The 7,552-nt window shown below is 28.6% G+C and overlaps 1 protein-coding gene across 18 annotated transcripts in view; it reads right to left on the reverse strand.

Moving 5' to 3' along the window:
• Window positions 1-4,346: 4,346 nt before the first annotated feature.
• The window catches only part of LOC101498120 (uncharacterized), a 65,762-nt gene continuing 62,556 nt past the window's right edge, over window positions 4,347-7,552 (reverse strand). For 12 of the 18 annotated variants that reach the window (XM_073371018.1, XM_073371012.1, XM_073371014.1 and 9 more), the window contains 4 exons: window positions 7,248-7,478; window positions 6,657-6,732; window positions 6,104-6,164; window positions 4,347-4,940 (listed from right to left, as the gene is read on the reverse strand). The gene's annotated coding sequence lies outside the window, so the exon portion shown is untranslated. Of the gene's footprint in view, window positions 4,941-6,103; window positions 6,165-6,641; window positions 6,733-7,247; window positions 7,479-7,552 lie in introns of all 18 variants that reach the window. The other 6 variants (XR_012163987.1, XR_001144406.3, XM_073371017.1 and 3 more) reach the window with 4 other exon arrangements.

Below are 7,552 nucleotides of genomic sequence, written 5' to 3' on the forward strand. Positions count from 1 at the left end.
CCAAATTTTGTTCCCTCCCAAATCCAATCAAGCGTAGGAATAAAGATTTAAGCTGAATTATTTTTAAATGCAAGACAATATTTACCCAAAATCATTCTAGAAAATGTGTCTGGACCAAATTTGGGAAGGATTTAGCTCACAGCGGTTATATTCCAAATGTATGAATCAAAATTATTTTTGGTGGAAATCTTTGTTGACTAAGCTACAAATCAAATACGATTTATAAAATCTTTGTTGACCAAACAACAAATCAAAACGATTTATAAAATCTTCGGAATTGATGTACCTAATTCACTCTATAAATAGTAGATCAAGACTAAAGAAAAAACACAAGAACAACAAACTCAATTAATAAGAAATCATTACAAATTCAACTATTCAAAAAACCTTTGAAAGCTCAAATTTCTTAAGCATTCACAATTCAAAAGTTTAAATTCTAGAAAAATATTTATTCAAAATAAAATATTCTAAGTGCTTTAATGTTGAAAAATTATTGTATCAAATCTTCTTAGTATAATTTTAAAGTGAATATCTTAACCTAAAAAATAGTCTTTTTAAAATTATTTATATACTTAGTAAAAAAATTAAAACCTTATTGACCTCACCTTTCAAACACTCTTAGAGCCTCTGTGCTATAATGACAAGAAGTTTATCTCAAGGTGATTATTGTTTATAAAATACATTAAAAACTGTCTTTTTTTTTTACGAGTACATTAAAAAATGTCTTAGACATTTGATGAAATAATTATTTTTTTACACTGTCAAAGTAATAATCTTAATGTGTGGTCCAATGCGCTTAATAGTACAAATTTTAGTCCTGTCTTGGATAGTTCATATTTTTTATTGTATGTAGTTCATATATTTGTTGACTGATCAGTCCCTCTCGATGCTTTCCCAGAAGACCCTACGTCACGTCGTAAAAAGATACCCAATTTTTTTTACAAATAAAATACAATTGATAAAATATTAGTTGTTGATCATACATGAGAAATAGTTCCCTCATAATTTTATTTATTTTCATAATTTTAATACACGATATCCGTATAAATATTTCTTGCATTAAGGTGAGGATAGTGCATTTCTAGCTCAAACATGACCTCCATCTGCCTGTGGCTGATATGTTCGACGCCTAAGCTGAGAATCAACATTTGGTTGTTGCAGAAATATTCTTGTTGGATCATCAGAAATATCCTGGAAGGTGATTGCATTGATCACGAAGGTTCTGAACTTGTGATACATCTTGTACATCTTCAGTTCATCATCTATCTTTTTCCTTGAAATTTTAGTACCATCAGAATTTGTTGGAGTAGTGTAACCATCTTCCACTAAGTCTCAAAGTTAAGGATCTTAATCAAATAAGAAACTCCTCAGCATGTCCTTCCAGTACTCAAATCATTCACTATCAAACAAAGATGGCATTTTGATGTTTCCTCCAACAACTTCTTCACCAAATTCAGACATTGTTGAATCCTTGAATCTTTGTTCAAACACTATAAAGTGCTAATTTTTGAAACCGAACTCTTGATGCCAATTAAAGGTGCAAACACGAGAAAGGGGTTGAATTGTATTTGACTAGGTAGGAAGAAGAGAAGAAGTAACATCAACAGAAGAAGGGAAGAAGCAATGTTAGAGGAACAAAGACATATGTATTTTACTAGAGACGGAAATACTTAAATTTTAATTACTATAACCACCAGAGACAACATGAAGAAAACAACCAAAGCAGAAACACTTAGAATTTTTAATAATGCTAGCTACCAGAGGCAAAACGAAGAAAATCACCAGAGACATAAACACTTAGAATTTTAAGAATGAGTAATCAAAGGCAGAATTGGATACAACCGTCATAGACAAAACACATTGGTAAGGATGGAAAACATTCAAGCACGTGTATTTACCTTCAGGGCATGATTTACACCTTTCACAAGAATTCTTTTCCAATAATTATGGGATTTCTTAAACAACTAACACAAAAATCAAAAACAAACAAACAAACCACATGCATGTCAATTCAAATGATTTTGGGTGCAGATTCAAAACTCCTATATATTAAAGATTTCATTTCTCTCACACATCTAAGTCCTTTTAACCTGTAAAATAGATGGTTGAGATTAAAAACTCAAATTTAAAAACACTTGTGTCTCTTTCTATTTTTTTTAGTTCTTCTAACCCATTTACCTTTTCATCTATTTGAATTTCAATTAACATTGTTTATAAATATATATTATATATTTATTTCATTTTCTAAGAAAAATAAGCACAAAAACCTTATCGCTAGAGTAAAACTTCTGGATTTGATAGAGATATAACTTGAAACTTTTAGGTGAAACAAAATCCATGATAGAGCATAAGCAATGAACCTCACAAATCCAAAATATGAGAAAAATAAAGGAAAAAGAGAAATCAATTCTTGTATCATAACAAAAATAATTTCGTAGGATAAATGTTTGTTGTTAATTAAGTAGTTAAAATTAGTAGAATTTTGATATCTTCTAAATAAAATGAGAATAATTATAATTATTATAAAACTGTACACAGGACAAATAATTGTCACTAAAGAAGTAGTTAAAATTATAATTTTTTAAATATCAATAAAAAAAATGAGAACGATTATAAATAAAATAACTATAGTTATTTTCACACTTTATATACGAAACAAATGTTCGTTTTTAATCCATTACTTAAAATTATTATTTATTTATATCTTTTAAATAAAATTGAAAATAATTATAATTTATTATAAACGTCATGCACTGGACAATAATTTATCAATAAAGAATTAGTAAAAATTAATTAATTTTTTTTAATATTGTCGACATAAAAACGAAATCAATTATAATAGACCAGAGTCGTCTATGACATTAAAAAACATAAACAACACAAGATGTAACCAATTAAAACTTTAAAATAATTACGTAACACATGACAAATTGTTCTTGATAAGCTTCAACTATCATACTCACATCATACAAGTTCTTACTCAAATTTTTTTTAAAATAATTGTAATCTTCAAGATAATTTATCACTTATGAGATTAGACTATCATACACATGACAAGTTCTCACTAATAAAAAATCAAACTCACTATCATAAACGAGACTATTTTATCTATGCAATTATAATCATGATTTATATGTTTCACCTTAATTTAGATATATAACACACAAAGAAGAAAATAGTGCATTCATATTTTACAAGCCTTCATCTCCCATTGCTTCTTATTTTCTAAGCATATTCACAATTTATATAAGTAAATATATTATTATTTGAGTCACATTAAAAAAACACAATCAACCTTGGATCAATCTGATCACACCCAAGCATTTTACTAGTTTAATATTATAAATAAATTAGCTCTTCTTAACTTTTTTTTGTTTGTGAATATCTCTAGTCAAAACTACAATATTTGTAAAATTAATTAAATTAAATCTAATAAATCAAGATTAGTTTTTCCCTAAATTGATTATTCTATATTGAGTAAAAAAATAATATTCCACTAAATAAACTCTAAGCTCTTTCTGAATTTACTTTGTTGAATATTCTCGATCAATACTTTATTTTGATAAATATTTACACCATTAATTAAAAAATTTATTTAGCCAATACTTTGATTGACTAAATATTTAGTTAATACGTTATCTATTAAATATCTAAATTAATATATAAATTAAATTTTATGAATGTGAAAATTTTACTTTTATAATGTTTTACAATATAGGTTTTATATTTAAAAGTTTTTAATTTTTAGTTTGCGTTAAAAAAATGTTTATTATTTATAATTTAACCATATAAGTATTTACTAATTGAGTTAGACTAGACCAAAAGTTTTATTCGGATTAATAGTTATTATAAACATATCTAAATAACTTAGTTTCACTTCTTTGATAGATAGATTCAAATAGCATGATTATTACTTACTATTATAGCTTAGTTTGACTACTTACTATTATAGCTTAGTTTGACTACTTACTATTTTTTTATTATTAATCATTTGATACTCCACAAAATATTACCTTAATTTTTTTTATATTTGCATTCTTTTCTAAAATTCATCTATAAATATATTATTTTTTTAAACAATTATTTTAACTTTTATATAATTAAGATTATTCACTTTCAAAAAAAAGATTAATTGAAAGTGCAATGCCTTTATTTATCCAAAAATTTCTTTGGATATGTGTGTTGACATTACTATTCGCACACAATGTGTGGGGAAAAGACCATGTGCGTATTACTAACAGATTGAAAAATAATATGGAATTAAGTGTTCATTGCAAATCTAAGGATGATGATATTGGAATTCGTGTTCTTCATTTAAACTATAATGTTTAATAATAAACTTATAATGATCAATAATTGATTCAAATTTTGTGAAATCAAGAGGCACATAATACTCGTTTTGAGTGAAGTTCATAAATCACTTTGGACTTAATCGATTACTTACGGATAAGTATGAAAAAAATTGCGGAAAACCAAACAATTATACAATATCTCATTGTTTATTTAACTACTATGTTCACCCCCCATAACAATAATAACAACTCATAGTTATTCGACCACAATTTAATTAGCCCCTATGTTCACCCCATAACAATATTAAAAACTCATAGTTTATTCGACCGAAGTTTCTATTATATCTTCTTCAACATCGTCCACTCTTTCTAGCAAGTTCGATGTTGGAGAAAATTCAATATCAGAATAGTACTAACATTGGTCATTGTAGGATGAAACAGAGACGGAGTTGAGTGACTGGTGGTTTTGAAACGTAGTAGTGTAGGAGTTGTAGAGTGAACAGTTGAGTCGGTGGTGCTTCTGTCCATGGCTCGAACACTCGACTTTCCTAATTTTAGCCTATAATTCTTCTTCGCAGTAGCGTGCCATTTTTTTATTGCCTTCGATGTTTGCTCATCAAATATTGATTTTTTCATTGTTGAGCCCATCTGCAAAATGCAGTCAATTAGTCTATGTTGAAATCTTAGTAACTTGCAAGTATAAATGATGATAGTATCATGAACTTCAAAATATGTAATATATGACATATCATCATAAATTCATAATGCAACTAAAATAACTTCAAAAAAAAATTAACGAGAATATGTCATATATCATGGAGTGTGGACAATATCATTGACTCAACAGCTAACAAATGATAAGATCTGGTACCATCTTAAAACTTGAACTTATGATCTAACTCAATCGTACAAAGCAATGTATAAGGCGAGGGCTAACAAAACCTTATAATAATCGGTACCGAGGCCATGTTTCTAGGCGATGCGAGACTAACACACTAGGAGGCTATCTAAGGTAACTTTCCAACACATCCTTAGTGGCATCGAAAAACACACATATCAGTGTCGCATAAAAAGCTTAATCAAAGTGTCAAAATCTGTTTCTATTTAATATCCCTCAATATAGGGATTCGGTTGAATAGGAGTAATAATAGGCATTTAGTTATATATGAGTACTAATAGGGATTTAGTTATATATGAGTACTAATAGGGCAGCTACTACAAATTGCACTATAGTAGAAATTTATAGTTACGCTATAGCTGTTATTTGTTACACAACATTTGTGCTAAAAAGCATATCACAAAACAATAATAATTTGTTCAAATTTTACTAAGCTATAAACACCGCTAGTCTCTGTATGAGAATACAAGCAATAGCCAATCCCTTTGTTATGCTACCTCACTTGCCAATTTTTCTGATCTATACCTCAACTAGAACAACTAAAGTATCACTCTTCTTTTACTTTAACAAATTTTACATTCATTGATTGTTCCAATATGAAAACATGGTCACTCGTGTCTCTAACTTGTTAATGAAATCAAAACCAAATCCTTCACCTCAAGAAAATGGAAATGAAAACATATCATATTAGAAAAGTTGGTCTTACTATATAAAACAAGATTGAAATTTTCTTGCAAAAAATTGCAAGTTGTCTAACCAATGATATTTTATGTGTAAGTCAGACTCTTGAAGGATCCGCATGATAAATATAGAAACATTTGAAAATAAATGCGATTTACTTAAAATCTAAATAACTGGTAGTTTTCATAATCAAAGAACAAAAACAGTTGAATACATCATTGGACAAGCATACCATTGGCTAACTTGTATCTATAAGAAGATATCTCCGCCTCTCAAGCCTTCCATCCTCGTATCTACATAAAAGGAACCCTCAATTAGCAACAAGTTGTTAACTCAATCTACGTTAAACTTGTATCGAAAACTGAGAGCAACAACTATTTTGAGACACTATTTTTTTCAAATGTGACAAATATTTTGGGATAGACGGAGTATAAATAAAAGAATACAAGAAGTTTGAACCACTAAATGAGACTATCCCTTTTTTTAAGGCTCTATTAAATCCTTTAGACTAGATGCTTACGCATCACTGTAATTGGACTTTGTTTCATTCTTCCAAAGCAAGACAACAAAAAACTATATCAAATGTGTATCCTTAAAATGCATAGATAGTTCAAAATAACTTAGATAATAGATCGAAATAAAAAGAAAGGCACACAGATCTTTAGTCTCCCTAGAAACATCGTGTCCCTATAACAAACAACAGTTAGCTTTATAATTTCATAAATAAGGGCAAAGTTTGTAGATAAAAAGCAGTAAGGGTCAAAAGAAACCTTTTATAAATTTACCTCTTTGCATCGGTAAGGCGTAGCATCCTCTGATAAATATCTCTGTTCATACTTTTTGTGATCCTTCGTATGATATCTATATTAATATGGCAACAAAATCAGACATCTCTAATCTTTGCGTGCGTGCTATACTTTTGTTTACCCACAAAAAAAATCAATACTCATCATTATTATTATTAGCTAAAGTGTGAACAAACATAATTATAATGTTTAATAATAAACTTATAATGATCAATAATTGATTCAAATTTTGTGAAATCAAGAGGCACATAATACTCGTTTTGAGTGAAGTTCATAAATCACTTTGGACTTAATCGATTACTTACGGATAAGTATGAAAAAAATTGCGGAAAACCAAACAATTATACAATATCTCATTGTTTATTTAACTACTATGTTCACCCCCCATAACAATAATAACAACTCATAGTTATTCGACCACAATTTAATTAGCCCCTATGTTCACCCCATAACAATATTAAAAACTCATAGTTTATTCGACCGAAGTTTCTATTATATCTTCTTCAACATCGTCCACTCTTTCTAGCAAGTTCGATGTTGGAGAAAATTCAATATCAGAATAGTACTAACATTGGTCATTGTAGGATGAAACAGAGACGGAGTTGAGTGACTGGTGGTTTTGAAACGTAGTAGTGTAGGAGTTGTAGAGTGAACAGTTGAGTCGGTGGTGCTTCTGTCCATGGCTCGAACACTCGACTTTCCTAATTTTAGCCTATAATTCTTCTTCGCAGTAGCGTGCCATTTTTTTATTGCCTTCGATGTTTGCTCATCAAATATTGATTTTTTCATTGTTGAGCCCATCTGCAAAATGCAGTCAATTAGTCTATGTTGAAATCTTAGTAACTTGCAAGTATAAATGATGATAGTATCATGAA

The sequence above is a fragment of the Cicer arietinum genome, chromosome 7 (assembly GCF_000331145.2).
Source record: "Cicer arietinum cultivar CDC Frontier isolate Library 1 chromosome 7, Cicar.CDCFrontier_v2.0, whole genome shotgun sequence".
Taxonomy (NCBI): domain Eukaryota; kingdom Viridiplantae; phylum Streptophyta; class Magnoliopsida; order Fabales; family Fabaceae; genus Cicer; species Cicer arietinum.